The sequence below is a fragment of the Balaenoptera borealis genome (genome assembly GCF_965194805.1).
Source record: "Balaenoptera borealis genome assembly, chromosome: 2".
Taxonomy (NCBI): Eukaryota; Metazoa; Chordata; class Mammalia; order Artiodactyla; family Balaenopteridae; genus Balaenoptera; species Balaenoptera borealis.
Window position 1 is genome coordinate 73,588,424 of NC_138867.1, and position 17,719 is coordinate 73,606,142.

At 36.0% G+C, this 17,719-nt stretch overlaps 2 long non-coding RNA genes across 2 annotated transcripts in view; one reads left to right on the forward strand and one right to left on the reverse strand.

The window, feature by feature from the left end:
- Positions 1–7,638, forward strand: part of LOC309622534 — an 18,650-nt gene extending 11,012 nt beyond the window's left edge. The window contains exon 4 of the long non-coding RNA XR_014240947.1: positions 1,800–7,638. This is a non-coding gene — a long non-coding RNA (uncharacterized lncRNA). The remainder of the gene's footprint in view (positions 1–1,799) is intronic.
- The window catches only part of LOC309622627, a 495,128-nt gene extending 477,666 nt beyond the window's left edge, over positions 1–17,462 (reverse strand). Inside the window, exon 1 of the long non-coding RNA XR_014241042.1 lies at positions 7,636–17,462. This is a non-coding gene — a long non-coding RNA (uncharacterized lncRNA). The remainder of the gene's footprint in view (positions 1–7,635) is intronic.
- Positions 17,463–17,719: the final 257 nt, after the last annotated feature.

Consider the following 17,719-nt stretch of genomic DNA (forward strand, 5'->3'; position numbering starts at 1 on the left):
CTATTCACCTCACCTTACTCTAATCTCTGCCCACATTTCTCACACTTGGCATTTTCTTGGTTTTATTGGTTCATTTACTGTTTTTCTCCCCTCAAAAGAATATAAGGTCTATAAGACATTGTCTAATTCACTGCTGGAGTCCCAGTGCCCCACTCACTAGATGCCCCGTGAATATTTGTTACATGAATCATGAGTGAAGAGGGCTGCTGCTTGCATATGGAGCATTTTAACTGACTGCCTGCACAGAATGATTCAATGATGTCGACAGTGATCCTCCTCCCTCCTCCCACTCTACTTTATCCAATTTATAGATACTGAAACCCTGTGATTAAAACCTCAATCTAAGAAAAAATGCTCTTTGTTAAAATTGACACCATCCCCCAATGGGTTACATTTTAATCTTTAGCAGTCATTTACACCTCAATGTGAGTAAATTTAACTAGTCATATATCTTAAAAAAGGGATGAAAAAAGAAAAAAAAAAATGAAGGTATTAAATGACTGAAAGTGAGGAAAAGGGGAACTAGAGCTTCAAGACACACTTATGATTTCAAAGACTGTCCCGGCTTCTGTCCTGAGTAGGAGCTTTGCCTAACAAGTGAGTTCTGATGCAGACTCAATGTTTCTTAGAAACAGTCTTCAATTACTGACAAAAGATGGCCATCTGTTCTGATGCTAAAGCCAGACAAAGGGGAAAAGAATAAAATGCAGTACAGAGGGTTTAGATTAGATATGAGGAAGGATGCCTACACAGAAATGTGGGGAGTTATACAATGGAGTAAGTTTCTGGAGAAAAATAGTTTTGAATTTTCTTAATATGGAACTCTTTAGAACTAATTCAGATTTGTATCAGAAAAGGATATTTAAGAATTATTCCTGAAGTCAGGAAAGTGGACTTTCTTTGTTCTTTGTGAGTGATATCATTTGATATAGTGAATAAAGATATTCAAAAGATCTTAAACAATTAGAAATCCAGGGTGAAGACTGCATAATGGCAGACATAATGTATGCAGGACTGTCACTTCTTGCTGCAGCAGAATGGAGACCAAAAACAATCTGAGCACATTAGGGTTTTTTATTCAATTACTTGTATCAGAAATCACTTCTTGTAAGTTGCCTGAGTGGTCGGCAAGGAGAGTGCCAGTAGAGGGCACAAAGTAGGAAGGGTACCCATGGTTTATCTTTTATTTTTCCAACTTTCTCCATACAGTATTTCTCCTTTCTTCAAATCTTCTTTCATTTGAGTATCTAACGAACCTTCAATCCACTGAAGTTTGTGTCTATGATGCAAAATTTTCTTCTGTTCTGCTAATTTCTACATGCACTCTATATTCTTAATCCAAACCAAAGCTCCAAAGAATGGTTCCAAGTTCTCGAAGATCCCAAGAGCAAGGGTCTACTTATTTTGGTTCTGAAGCTCCAGAAATTTTGTTGTTCTTGTTGTTAATGGTATACTTTCTTTTCTAAAAGGATTTTAATATACTGATGTTTAGCGTATTGCATCCCATCTACACGACTATTTTATGACTAGCTACTTAGGTTACATTTGATCACATTCTCAGTACCCAAAGGCCAAATGATGTCCAGCATGTTCTCTGAATCGAACTTTTACAGTAGTTGTCATCAAAAAGCTTGTAGTTGTGGAAATACACTGATCAGAAAAAAAACTGCCCAACAGACAATGCAGGCTGGTCTGACTAAAGAACATCTCGCAACAGTATATTATCAGTGCACATAACATAAATATGCTCTGGAGGATTTTTCATTTATCATTGTTATTGCATTTTACATTCTCTACAGATTCTTAAATTGATCAGCTCATGAACATAACAGAGTAGCTTAAGTTAAAAATTCATTTAAGAGCTTCCCTGATGGCGCAGTGGTTAAGAATCCGCCTGCCAATGCAGGGGACATGGGTTCGAGCCCTGGTCCAGGAAGATCCCACATGCCATGGAGCAACTAAGCCCGTGAGCCACAACTACTGAGCCTGTGCTCTGGAGCCCGCAAGCCACAACTACTGAGCCCACGTGCCACAGCTACTGAAGCCCACGTGCCTAGAGCCCGTGCTCCACAACAAGAGAGGCCACTGCAACGAGAAGCCCGCACACGACAATGAAGAGTAGCGCCCACTCGCCACAACTAGAGAAAGCCTGCGCGCAGCAATGAAGACCCAACGCAGCCAAAAATAAATAAAAATAAATTTTAAAAAGTTCATTTAAAAAGGAGAAATAATTATAAAAATGATGAATCAAATTATACTCCTTTGTACTCAAAAGCATAAAAGTTATGTTGAAAAGTAACACAGTAAACAAAGGGGTACATTTGTTACTCTTAAATATAACATGAGAACTATAGTTTCAATAAAAATTCTTCCTCATTTTTAATGTATGTTACTTGAATTTTATTTTTTCTAGTTTTGTTTGGGCTTTATTTATTATCTTTAATTTCATAGTCATATAAAATGTATACTTTGTTTTCTTCTGTACAATATTTAAGAAACTTTATATTGAATATAATTAAAGTCAACTATGACAGTCAAAGAGATGTTTTTCTGTTTTGTCTCTGCTTTTTTCTTTAAAAGGTGGTGGTAAATAATCTAAGATCACAAATCACTAGAATAACTGAGCCTTGTATGTGTTAAAAGGCAAATGACTTGATTACTTGATTAAAATAACCTACACTAACTCCAGACAGTTACCATGATTTTTAAAGAAGTCCTGGTCTCGGAACAAATCTTCGCTTAGTGTTTCGTGCCTTCAAAGGCATCCTATGTGCAACCTAACTCAGGGCTGTCACCAACTACTTCCCTGTACTCCCACACACATTAAAAGGATGTTGATAAATCACATCTACCTGTTATAACTGGAAGAACATCCAGGACCACTCTGCCACTAAACATGAGTGAGTGGTTGTCACTGATTAGTCAGTTTTTTAACCACAAGATTTTGCAGACATATTTGTCCATTTGTGCCCAAGTTTTAAGCACCTAGACTTTTATGATACAAGAAATTTTATTATCTAAGAAGTTAGAAGACTGAGCTCTTAATATTAACAAGTTAATAGAATAATTTAGATACGTATTCAAGCAAAAAGCAGAGAAAGCAGAAATTAATGTAAGAAAAATAAAATGTGGAAAGAGTTCAGTGAAGTGTGACATGATTTGTGGCCTGCGTAAATGAGAATAAGAGATACTCCATGGTGGAGGGAGCATTTGTGCTGAGACTTGAATGACTGAAATAGGAAGATAAAGAGAAAGGGCTTTCCAGGTGAACTGGAATAGCATAACAAAAATATGAAGGTAGAAAAGTATTGGGGCATGTCCTCTAGTGGTGAGTTATACTGCTGTACTGAAGAATTAAGTACCCAGAGAGAGGCAACTTGGACATGAGCAGAAAAGATAGACTGCGGGGTGACATGGTAGACATTCCTAAATACCTTGTTAGGTTTGAGCTTGATTTGGGAGACCACAAGAAGCCAATAAAGGGTTGTGAAAATGGGAGTACTGGGCAAGATTGGCTTTAAGGTGACGGGCAAGACTCCAAGGTAGTGGTTTTCAAAATGTGGTTTCTGGACCCACAGCATCAGCATCACCTGGGAATCATTAGAAATGCAAATTACAGGGCCTCTTCCCAGACCAACTGAATTTGAACCCCTAGGGATGCAGCCCAAAATTCTATGTTTTAACAAGTCCTCCAGGTGATTCAGATACAAGCTCAAACCTGAGAACCACTTCTGTAAGGTACAGAATACACTGGAAGGGAAAAGATCGGGAGGTCCAGCGTCCACCACAAACCAAGTGAACATTTTTGGCATTTGTTAGTCTTTCCCACCATTAATTAACGAAAAGTGATTTATTGAAAAGATAACCCTTAGCTCGATCTATACATAAGTCTGTAAATATGAAAATGAGCTAATGGCACTAACTTTCCCCTTCTACTTTAAAATTTTAAATTCCATCAAAGGAGAAAAGAGAGAATATTCTGCTGCGTGACCATTGAAATTAGCATAGTAAGTTTTGCATGAATTTGACAATCTCTGTTATTAATAAATCTAGAACTACCAAAACTCTCTTGCTAAATTCCAAATCTATTTGGTCTTATTTGTGCATTATTTTACTTTTTCATTATATATTGTGCCATTTAGTATTCTCCATGATTGTGTTTTCAGTGAACAGATGCACTACGGTTTCACTGCACCAAATTCTATGATCCATAATTAGATGTCAATATGTTTTCTTTATGAACTAAATACATTTTTAGTTACTTGGACATTAATTAAAATCACATGCTGGATTGTTACATCCTTTCAACACATTTTTGAGGAAATATTTTTGGTTTACTTGAATGCTTTAAAACATTCAATTTCATACTATATAATGCTTTTTCCATAAGAACAAATACTATAGCTAATATATAAATATTAATTACAGAGTTACACCATGAAGCCATTAATGAGGTATAACCATTCACATGCAAAAGCAGACATATGATGAATTAGGAGAAAAGACTGAGTTTTTTTAATTGTTGCTTTTTAAATATACCATGATTTGTATTTTTTTTCATTGCAACCCTAGGAAAAAATAAATGAAAGAAAACTTCAGAATAATAACAAACAATAAGCAATACTGAACTCCCATGGGAATAAAAGCAAATGTAAAAATTCACATACTGATAAAAAGAGCCAGGATAATAAGGTGATACAGAGCTCACACTCATTAGTCATGTTATACTGTACCATTCTGAACATCATCTGAGCTCCTCATGAATTTGTAAGATGCACTCATCTCATGGGAAAATTGAAAACAGGTTTTCCAAAGGGAGAAAACCTTTCTAGTCTCTAACAAAATGCTGGAAAATCTAACCCCAGAAAGTTACTCCACTTATGCCAGGCATTCCCATCTGTTTTTGCAAATGTATGGAATTGGCCAGAGGTTAGAGGAGAAGGAGAAGTAAGCATATATGGCAATTATTCTAGCATGTCTCTGTCATTCTGTCTCTGATACTCTACTATTTCCTCATTTAGAGTTACTGCAGTTCATGTGAAAATTCAGCAGGTATAAAACTCCTCTCAATGCAATTGGTATAATAGAAGCTACTATGTTTCCTAAAACATGTCCAGATTCGGCCTGAAATATAAGGAGACATAAAGGAAAAAGTTGTGAACTATTTGGAAATTTATCCAAAATAATTTCTTCCCTTAGGATTTCTATGGTCTTGTTTCAGGGAATATCACATACGGCAAACTGAGATTTACTTGGTTGTCTGTGAGGTATCCTGAACTATGTGTATCTATACAAAGTGGGATAGGGAATAGCAGCAGGTTCCAAAATCTCAGCATTTTAATGGTGAGATGGCGTTATGAGAATACGTTTCAGGAAGGGCTAACTACAAGAATTGAGCCTACTAGACACATAGCCGAACTTTATCAGTGTTATTTATAAGCAAGCTTAACAACAGAGTTCAAAAGCTTAGAAAAATATTTCTGCCCTGACATTTACAGGAGAGAGCGGTAGGTAATTTTTATTTGTTGATGAGAGATTATTATTTGAAATTTGTCTTAAATGAAGGGGAGCTGCCATGTTTACACTCAGAGCAGAATTCATGTTAGAAATGCAGAATCTCATGCCCCACCCCAGACCTACTAAATCACAATCTTCAGTTTGACAAGAACCTCCTGGTAATGTGTATTTCACACTAAAGTTTGCAAAGTACTTCTCTAAGGCTTTTGGTTAGTCACAATAATGTGCTCATAGATCATATACTCCACCATATCCAATAACGCCTTAGATATTTGGGTTGAGAGATGACGAGACAAAATATTGGGGACATATGCTAAAAAATATTCATTATATATCTGAAATTCAAATTTAAGTAGATATCCTGTATTTGATACAGCAACCCTACCTGGGATACGCACACTGATTTTTCTCCTTTGCACAACGAAACTTCCTCCAGTCCTCTCTGAGACTAACTTTTTCCACAGGAGCAGCTCTTTTTGGCCTCTGCCCTGTACAACTCTGCATAGTCAGGAGCCTCTCTCCTATCTGGCTTGCCTATGCTGAGATCACCCCAATGAAGGAAAATTATTAAAACTAATGGTAACTTTTTAGTTCTCCTCTAAGTTGTACATCAATATTTGCCACTCAAAAAGAAAACAGTCAGACTTCCATTTCTGGCACTGTGGCACACCCACACTCCCACTAAAAAACTTCTAAAATTGTTAATATTTTCTTAAATCTTTTGATTAATTCACAAGAAATAAGGAATATTCAGACTAAAATCTAAATGAAGGTAGAAAATAGTGTTAAGAGGATCACTGAAGCTAGGTTTCATCCTGAGGGATTTACTAAATACAGTAAACAATACTTCCTTTTCATGGCCTTGAAGGACTCAGGGGAAGAGGCAAAGACGAAAGCCTGCTCAGGGTAAGACGTCTAAGAAAAAATTCTTAAATAGCTGTGACACCAGAGGTCCAGCCTTCATAGCAAGAGTGAAGTTAAAGATATTCCCCTGAGATTTCATAAGCAAAAACTACTTTTTACATCAGTTTGTAGCATAAGTTCACAAATGTAGGTACTCTAAAAATTTGAAGCCAAAAAAACTTGAATTTACGTTGGTCCCAAACTAGGTAATACACACAGATACCACACAAAGTCAAATGGAAATTCTCTCTTGTGTACCTACCTTCATCCTAGACTACAGATGAGATTCTAAACAACACAAGATCATAGTTCAAATTGCATAACCCCCCCCAAGAGACATCAAAAGGTAAAAGAAATATAAAATTAGCAGGAATGGATTTATCAATATAAAATATTAAATACATACATCTATTTTTAAAATAAAATGAATATTAAAATATGAGCAGAAAATCAGTAGATTATTAAAGTAACCAAGCAGATTTCAAAAAGAACCAAAGAGAACTTATGAAAATAAAAATAAATTAAAATTAAAAACTTAGCAGATAGATTTAATAATTGATCAGGGATAGATTAACAAAAATAGATCAGGGATACATCAATAAACTGATGAGCAATATAAACGAAAACCCCTAAAACTCTTTTACCCCCCTCAAAAGGTCCAATCTTCAAAGTAAATGCAAAGTTAAAAATATAAATAAAGGCCAGCTTTCACAAAGGTTGACAGTCTTAATTCACACAACTTCTATGCTCTGAAAAACTCAACCTAAGGTTTGAGTTTGCAGAAACACATAAAGAAGAAGAAGAAGAGAAAAACTAACAAGGTATACACAATATTTCAAAAGAAAATTTCTGAGAATTACCTGATACAAATGAAAGATGTCAATCCACATATTCAGGAAGCCCCAAATTTCCCAAGTTAAAAAAATGAAAAGAAATCTTTAAGCAGACTCACCACAGTGAAACTTTAGAACACCAAGACAAAGAGAAAATTTTTATATGAATTAAAAACTCAAATTATTTTCCAAAGAGTGAAGGATAGGCTGATAGTTGACTTAAGGCCAATATTCAATGAAATTATATGTTCAGTGTGAAGGGAAAAAAATTTTTTAAATTTTTTTAACAGCAGATTCTTTTTAGTTATCTATTTTATACACACTAGTATATATTGACATAGTGTATATATGTCAATCCCAATCGCCCAATTCATCCCACCACCACCACCACCACCACCACCCCCTGCTTTCCCCTGTTGGTGTCCATACGTTTGTTCTCTAATCTGTGTCTCTATTTCTGCCTTGCCAACCAGTACATCTGTACCATTTTTCTAGATTCCACATATATGTGTTAACATATGATACTTGTTTTTCTCTTTCTGACTTACTTCACTCTGTATGACATTCTCTAGGTCCATCCACATCTCTTCAAATGACCCAATTTCATTCCTTTTTATGGCTGAGTAATATTCCATTGTATATATGTACCACACCTTCTTTATCCATTCATCTGTCGATAGGCACTTAGGTTGCTTCCATGACTTGACTATTGTAAATAGTGCTGCAATGAACATTGGGGTGAATGTGTCTTTTTGAATTATGGTTTTCTCCGGGTATATGCCCAGTAGTGGGATTGCTGGGTTATACGGTAATTCTATTGTTAGTATTTTAAGGAACCTCCATACTGTTCTCCATAGTGGCTGTATCAATTTACATTCCCACCAACAGTGCAAGAGGGTTCCCTTTTCTCCACACCCTCTCCAACATTTGTTGTTTGTAGATTTTCTGACAATGCCCATTCTAACCGGTGTGAGGTGATACCTCATTGTAGTTTTGATTTGCATTTCCCTAATAATTAGTGATGTTAAGCAGCTTTCCATGTGCCTCTTGCTCAACTGTATGTCTTTGGAGAAATGTCTATTTAGGTCTTTTGCCCATTTTTTGATTGGGTTCTCTGTTTTTTTCATGTTGAGCTGCATGAGCTATATATATATTTTGGAGATTAATCCTTTGTCCGTTGATGCATTTGCAAATATTTTCTTCCATTCTGAGGGTTGTCTTTTTATCTTGTTTATAGTTCCCTTCGCTGTGCAAAAGCTTTTAAGTTTAATTAGGTCCCATTTGTTTATTTTTGTCTTTATTTCCATTACTCTAGGAGGTGGGTCAAAAAATATCTTGCTGTGATTTATGTCAAAGAGTGTTCTTCCTGTGTTTTCCTCTAAGAGTTTTATAATGTCCGGTCTTACATTTAGGTCTTTAATCCATTTTGAGTTTATTTTTGTGTATGGTGTAAGGGAGTGTTCTAATTTCATTCTTTTACACGTAGCTGTCCAGTTTTCCCAGCACCACTCACTGAAGAGACTGTCTTTTCTCCACTGTATATCCTTGGCTCCTTTGTCATACATTAGTTGACTATAGATGAGTGGGTATATCTCTGGGCTTTCTTTCCTGTTCCATTGATCTATATTTTTGTTTTTGTGCCAGTACTATACTGTCTTGATTACTGTAGCTTCATAGTATAGTCTGAAGTCAAGGAGTCTGATTCTTCCAGCTCTGTTTTTTTCCCTCAAAATTGCTTTGGCTATTCAGGGTCTTTTGTGTCTCCATACAAATTTTAAGATTTTTTTTTTCTAGTTCTGTAAAAAATGCCATTGGTAATTTGATAGGGATTGCATTGAATCTGTAGATTGCTTTGGGTAGTACAGTCAATTTCACAATATTGATTCTTTCAATCGAAGAACATGGTATATCTCTCCATTTGTTTGTGTCATCTTTGATTTTTTTCATCACTGTTTTATAGTTTTCTAAGTACAGGTCTTTTACCTCCTTAAGTAGGTTTATTCCTAGGTATTTTATTCTTTTTGTTGCAATGGTGAATGGGATTGCTTCCTTAATTCCTCTTTCTGATCTTTCGTTTTTAGTGTATAGTAATGCAAAAGATTTCTGTGCACTAATTTTGTATCCTGCAACTTCACCAAATTCATTGATTACCTCTAGTAGTTTTCTGGTGGCATCTTTAGGCTTTCTACGTATAGTGTCATGTCATCTGCAAACGGTGACAGTTTTACTTCTTCTTTTCCAATTTGTATTCCTTTTATTTCTTTTTCTTCTCTGATTGCCATGGCTAGGACTTTCAAAATTATATTGAGTAACAGTGGTGAGAGTGGACAATCTTGTCTTGTTCCTGATCTTAGAGGAAATGCTTTCAGTTTTTCACTACTGAGAATGATGTTTGCTGTGTGTTTGTTGTATATGGCCTTTATTATGTTGAGGTAGGTTCCCTCATGCCCACTTTCTGGAGACTTTTTATCATAAATGGGTACTGAATTTTGTCGAAAGCTTTTTCTGCATCTATTTAGATAATCATATGGTTTTTATTCTTCGTTAATATGGTGTATCACACTAATTGATTTGCGTATAGTGAAGAATCCTTGTATCCCTGGGATAAATCCCACTTGATCATGGTGTATGATCCTTTTAATGTGCTGTTGGATTCTGTTTGCTAGTATTTTGTTGAGGATTTTTGCATCTATATTCATCAGGGATATTGGTCTGTAATTTTTGTTTTTTGTAGTATCTTTATCTGGATTTGGTATCAGGGTGATGGTGGCCTCATAGGATGAGTTTGGGAGTGTTCCTTCCTCTGTAATTTTCTGGAAGACTTTGAGAAGGATGGGTGTTAGCTCTTCTCTAAATGTTTGATACAATTCACCTGTGAAGCCATCTGGTCCTGGGACTTTTGTTTGTTGGATGATTTTAATCACAGATTCAATTTCATTACTTGTGATTGGTCTGTTTATATTTTCTATTTCTTCCTGGTTCAGTCTTGGAAGGTTATACCTTTCTAAGAATTTGCCCATTTCTTCCAGGTTGTCCATTTTATTGGCATAGAGTTGCTTACAGTAGTCTCTTAGGATGCTTTGTATTTCTGCAATGCCCATTGTTAACTTCTTTTTCATTTCTAATTTTATTGCTTTGAGTCCTCTTCCTCTTTTTCTTGATAAGTCTAGCTAAAGGTTTATCAATTTTGCTTATCTTCTCAAAGAACCAGCTTTTAGTTTTACTGATCTTTGTTATTGTTTTCTTTGTTTCTATTTCATTTATTGCTGCTCTGATCTTTATGATTTCTTTCCTTCTACTAACTTTGGGTTTTGTTTGTTCTTCTTTCTCTAGTTCCTTTAGGTGTAAGGTTAGATTGTTTTTTTGAGATTTTTCTTATTTTTTGAGGTAGGATTGTATTGCTATAAACTTCCCTCTTAGAACTGCTTTTGCTACATCCCATAGGTTCTGGATTGTTATGTTTTTGTTGTCATTTGTCTCTAGGTATTTTTTCATTTCCTCTTTGATTTCTTCAGTGAGCTCTTGGTTATTTAGTAACGTATTGTTTAGCCCTCATGTGTTTGTGTTTTTTACGTTTTTTTCCCTGTCATTTATTTCTAATCTCATAGTATTGTGGTCAGAAAAGATGCTTGATATGATTTCAATTTCCTTAAGTTTACCAAGGCTTGATTTGTGACCCAAGATGTGATCTATCCTGGAGAATGTTCCATGCGCACTTGAGAAGAAACTGTAATCTGCTGTTTTCAGATGGAATATCCTATAAATATCAATTAAATCTATCTGGTCTATTCTGTCATTTAAAGCTTGTGTTTCCTTATTAATTTTCTGTCTGGATGATCTGTCCACTGGTGTAAGTGAAGTGTTAAAGTCCCCCACTATTAATGTGTTACGGTCGATTTCCTCTTTTACAGCTGTTAACATTTGCCTTATGTATTGAGGTGCTCCTATGTTGGGTGCATATACATTTATAATTGTTATATCTGCTTCTTGGGTTGATCCCTTGATCATTACGTAGTGTCTTTCCTTGTCTCTTGTAACATTCTTTATTTTAAAGTCTATTTTACCTGATATGACTATTGCTATTCCAGCTTTCTTTTGATTTCCATTTACATGGAATATCTTTTTCCATCCCTTCATTTTCAGTCTGTATGTGTCCCTAGGTCTGAAGTGGGTCTCTTGTAGACAGCATATATATGGGTCTTGTTGTAACCATTCAGCGAGCCTGTGTCTTTTGGTTGGAGCATTTAATCCATTCACGTGTAAGGTAATTACCGTTATGTATGTTCCTACGACCATTTTCTTAATTGTTTTGGGTTTGTTTTTGGAGGTCCTTTTTTTCTCTTGTGTTTCCCACTTAGAGAACTTCCTTTAGCATTTGTTGTAGAGTTGGTTTGGTGGTGCTGAATTCTCTTAGCCATTGCTTGTCTGTAAAGCTTTTGATCTCTCCATCGAATCTGAATGAGATCCTTGCCGGGTAGAGTAATCTTGATTGTAGGTTCTTCCCTTTCATCACTTTCAATATACCATGCCACTCCCTTCAGAGTTTCTGCTGAGAAATCAGCTGTTAACCTTATGGGAGTTCCCTTGTATGTTATCTGTCATTTTTCCCTTGCTGTTTTTAATAATTTTTCTTTGTCTTTAATTTTTGTCAATTTGATCACTATGTGTCTCAGCATGTTTCTCCTTGGGTTTATCCTGCCTGGGACTCTCTGTGCTTCCTGGACTTGGGTGGCTATTTCTTTCCCATGTTAGGGAAGTTTTCCACTATAACCTCTTCAAATATTTTCTCGGCTCCTTTTTCTCTCTTCTCCTTCTGGGACCCCTATAAGGCGAATGTTTGTGCATTGAATGTTGTCCCAGAGGTCTCTTAGGCTGTCTTCATTTCTTTTCATTCTTTTTTCTGTATTCTGTTCTGTGGCACTGAATTCCACCATTCTGTCTTCCAGGTCACTTATCCATTCTTCTGCCTCAGTTATCTGCTATTGATTCCTTCTAGTGTATTTTTCTATGCAATTACTGTATTGCTCATCTCTGTTTGTTCTCTAATTCTTCTAAGTGGTTGTTCTTTAATTCTTCTAGGTCTTTGTTAAACATTTCTTGCATCTTCTCGATCTTTGCCTCCATTCTTTTTCTGAGGTCATGGATCATCTTCACTATCATTATTCTGAATCTTTTTCTGGAAGGTTGCCTATCTACACTTCATTTTTTTTCTGGGGTTTTATCTTGTTCCTTCATATGGTACATAGCCCTATGCCTTTTCATTTTGTCTATCTTCCTGTGAATGTGATTTTCCTTCCACAAGCTGCAGGACTGTAGTTCTTCTTGCTTCTGCTGTCTGATCTCTGGTGGATGAGGTTATCTAAGAGGCTTGTGCAAGCTTCCTGATGGGAGGGACTGGTGGTGGGTAGAGCTGGGTGGTGCTGTGGTGTGCAGAGCTCAGTAAAACTTTAATGCGCTTGCCTGCTGATGGGTGGGGCTGAGTTCCCTCCCTGTTGTTGTTTGGCCTGAGGTGACCCAGCACTGGAGGCTACAGGCTCTTTGGTGGGACTAGTGGCAGACTCCGGGAGGGTTCATGCCAAGGACTACTTCCCAGAACTTCTCCTGTCAGTGTCCCTGTCCCCACGGTGAGCCACAGCCACCCCCTGCTTCTACAGGAGACCCTCCAATACTAGCAGATAGGTCTGGCTCAGTCTCCTATGGGGTCACTGCTCCTTCACCGTGGGTCCTGATGTGCACACTACTTTGTGTGTGCCCTCCAAGACTGGAGTCTCTGTTTCCCCCAGTCCTGTTGAAGTCTTGCAATCAAATCCTGCTAGCCTTCAAAGTCTGATTCTCTGGGAATTCCTCTTCCCGTTGCCAGAACCCCAAGTTGGGAAGCCTGACGTGGGGCTCAGAACCTTCACTGCAGTGGGTGGACTTCTGTGGTATAAGTGTTCTCCAGTTTGTGAGTCACCCACCCAGCGGTTATGGGATTTGATTTGATTGTGACTGTGCCCCTCCTACCATCTCATTGCAGCCTCTCCTTTGTCTTTGGATGTGGGGTATCTTTCTTGGTGAGTTCCAGTGTCTTCCTGTCGATGATTGTTCAGCAGTTAGTTGTGATTCTTGTGCTCTCACAAGAGGGAGTGAGCACGGAAAAATAATTTTGAAAAACAAATTCTGTGAATTCAATGTTATAATTTTTATAACAATAGTGGTAAATGATTTTTTATAGAGTTAGAAAATACAGACCAAAAAAACTCACTACCAAGATCATATACTTTGGGATAGGAGATATTGAAGTTAAACATTATTAAGGTCCTCATATTGCTGGAAAAAAGGCAAACATACTGCTTAACATTAGATGATTATATATTAAATATTCATGTTAAAATATCAAGGGTATTCACTAGAAATAATTACAGTGATTGGAAGCACACAGACCATGTTGCTGATCACAGTGTAATTAAATAAGTAATCAATAACAAAAAATGACTAGAATAACCACGTTTAGAATTTTAAAAAGCATACTTCCAAATAATGAATCATAAAAGGAAAACAGAATAAAAATAATAATATGCTTAAATCCAAATGATAGTAGGATATTTTGTATCATTATTGTGGAGTACAATTAAAACAATATTTAGAAAGAAATTTATACATGTCTGTTTTAATAAAGAAGCAGCAGAATACACTTTCTTCTCAAGTGCACATAGAACGTTCTCCAAGATAGATCACTTGCTGGGCCATAAAACAAGCCTCAATAAATTTAAGAAATATGAAGTCATATCAAGCATCTTTTCCAACCACTACGTTATGAGATTAGAAATCAATTACAGGAAAAAACTGTAAAAAACGCAAACACATGGAGGCTAAACAACATGATACTAAACAACCAATGGATCACTGAAGAAGTCAAAGAGGAAATAAAAAATACCTAGAAACAAATGACAATGAAAACAGGACAATTCAAAACCTATGGGACACAGCAAAAGCAGTTCTAAGAGGGAAGTTTATAGCAATACAATCTTACATCAGGAAACAAGAAAAATCTCAAATAAGCAACCTAACCTTACACCTAAAGCAACCAGAGAAAGAAGAACAAACAAAACCTAAAGTTAGTAGAAGGAAAGAAATCGTAAAGATCAGAGCAAAATTAAATGAAATAGAGACCAAAAAAATAAATAGCAAAGATCAATGAAACTAAAAGCTGATTCTTTGAAAAGATAAATGAAATTGATAAAACTAAAGCCAGACTCATCAAGAAAAAAAGGGAGAGGACTCAAATCAATAAAATTAGAAATGAAAAAGGAGAAGTTACAATGGACACTGCAGAAATACAAAGGATCATAAGAGACTACTACAAGCACCTATAATCCAATAAAATGGACAACCTGGAAGAAATGGACAAATTCTTAGAAAAGTACAACCTTCCCAGACTGCATCAGGAAGAAATAGAAAATATGAACAGACCAATCACAAGTCATGAAATTGAAATTGGGATTTAAAAACATCCAACAAACAGAAGTCCAAGACCAGATGGCTTCATGGGTGAATTCTATCAAACATTTAGAGAAAAGTTAACACCTATCCTTCTCAAACTATTCCAAAAAATTGCAGAGGAAGAAACACTCCCAAACTCATTCTATGAGGTCACCACCACCCTGATACCAAAACCAGACAAAGGTACCACAAAAAAAGAAAACTACTGGCCAATATCACTGATGAACATAGACACAAAAATCCTCAAAAAAAATACTAGGAAACCAAATCCAACAACACATTGAAAGGATCATACACCATGATCAAGTGGGATTTGTCCCAGGGATACAAGGATTCTTCAACATACGTAAATCAATCAATGTGATACACCACATTAACAAACTGAAGAATAAAAACTGTATGATCTCAATACATGCAGAAAAAACTTTTGACAAAATTCAACACCCATTTATGATTTAAAAAAAAACTCTCCAGAAAGTGGGCATAGAGGGAACATACCTGAACATACTAAAGTCTATATGCAACAAACCCACAGCAAACATCATTCTCAATGGTGAAAAACTGAAAGCATTTCTTCTAAGATCGGGAACAAGACAAGGATGTCCACTCTCTCCACTTTTATTCAACGTAATTTTGGAAATCCTAGCCATGGCAAACAGAGAAGAAAGAGAAATAACAGGAATCCAAATTGGAAAAGAAGTAAAACTGTCACTGTTTGCAGATGACATAATACTATACAAAGAAAATCCTAAAGATGCCACCAGAACCCTGTTAGAGCTCATCAATGAATTTGGTAAAGCTGCAGGATACAAAATTAATACAGAGAAATCTCTTACATTCCTATACACTGACAATGAAAGATCAAAAAGACAACTTAAGGAAATAATCCCATTTACCACTGCATCAAAAGGAATAAAATACCTAGGAAAAAACCTACCAAAGGAGGACAAAGACTTGTTCTGAGAAAACTGTAAGATACTGATGAAAGAAATCAAATATGACACAAACAGATGGAGAGATGTACCATGATCTTGAATTGGAAGAATCAATATTGTCAAAATGAGTATGCTACCCAAAGTAATCTATAGATTCAATGCAATCCCTATCAAATTACCAATAGCATTTTTCACAGAATTAGAACAAAAAATTTTACAATTTATATGAAAACACAAAAGACCCCGAATAGCCAAAGCAAACTTTAGAAAGAAAAATGGAGCTGGAGGAATCAGACTCCCTGACTTCAGACTATACTATAAAGCTACAGTAATCAAGACAGTTTGGTACCGGCACAAAAACAGAAACATAGATCAATGGTACAGGATAGAAAGCCCAGATATAAACTCACGCACCTACGGTCACCTAATCTATGACAAAGGAGGCCAGAATATACAATGGAGCAAAGACAGCCTCTTCAATAAGTGGTGCTGGGAAAACTGGACAGCTACATGTAAAAGAAAGAAATTAGAACACTCTCTAATGCCACACACAAAAATAAACTCAAAATGGATTAAAGACCTAAATGTAAGGCCAGACACTATAAAACTCTTAGGTGAAAATATAGGTAGAACACTCTTTGACATAAACCATAGCAAGATCTTTTTTGACCCACCTCCTAGAGTAATGAGAATAAAAATAAAAATAAACAAATGGGACCTAATTAAACTTAAAAGCTTTTGCACAGCAAAGGAAACCATAAACAAGGCCAAAAGACAACCCTCAGAATGGGAGAAAATATTTGCAAATGAAGCAACTGCCAAAGGATTAAGCTCCAAAATATATAAACAGCTCATGCAGCTCAATATGAAAAACACAAACAACCCAATCCAACAATGGGCAGAAGACCTAAATAGACATTTCTCCAAAGAAGACATACAGATGGTCAACAAACACATGAAAAGCTGCTCAACATCACTAATTATTAGAGAAATGCAAATCAAAACTACAATGAGGTATCACCTCACACCAGTTAGAATGGGCATCATCAGAAAAGCTACGAACAACAAATGCTGGAGAGGGTGTGGAGAAAAGGGAACCCTCTTGCACTGTTGGTGGGAATGTAAATTGATACAGCCACTATGGAGAACAGTATGGAGGTTCCTTAAAAAACTAAAAATAGAACTACCATATGACACAACAATCCCACTACTGGGCATATACCCAGAGAAAACCATAACTCAAAAAGTCACATGCACCCCAATGTTCAATGCAGCACTGTTTACAATAGCCAGGACATGGAAGCGACCGAAATGTTCATCAACAGAGGAATGGATAAAGAGGATGTGGTACATACATACAATGGAATATTACTCAGCCATAAAAAGGAATGAAATTGGGTCATTTGTAGAGATGTGGATGGACCTAGAGAGGGTCATACAGAGTGAAGTAAGTCAGAAAGAGAAAAGACAAATATCATATTAACGCATATATGTAGAATCTGAAAAAATTGGTATAGACGATCTTATTTACAAAACAGAAATAGAGACACAGATGTAGACAACAAGCATATGGATACCAAGGGGGAAATGGGGGGACAGGATGAATTGGGAGATTGGGATTAATATATATAAACTACTATGTATAAATAGATAACTAATGAGAACCTACTGTGTAGCACAGAGAACTCTACTCAGTGCTCTGTGGTGACCTAAATGGGAAGGAAATCCAAAAAAGAGGGTATATATGTATAGGTATAGCTGATTTACTTTGCTGTACAGTAGAAACTAACACAATATTATAATGCAACTATACTCCAATAAAAATTATTAAAAAATAAAATAAATCAATTACACTTTCTATATTCCCAGCCACAAATTTAGAGTGTACAATATTTTTAAATGTTTTTTAATGTTTTATATATATATATATAAAGTCTGAGAAGTAAATATAACAAAATTCTGTAGAAACTTTATGGAGAAAATTATAAAATTTATTAAAAATTAAAGAATATAAATAATGTTCATAGATTGGATAATTTGATATCATAA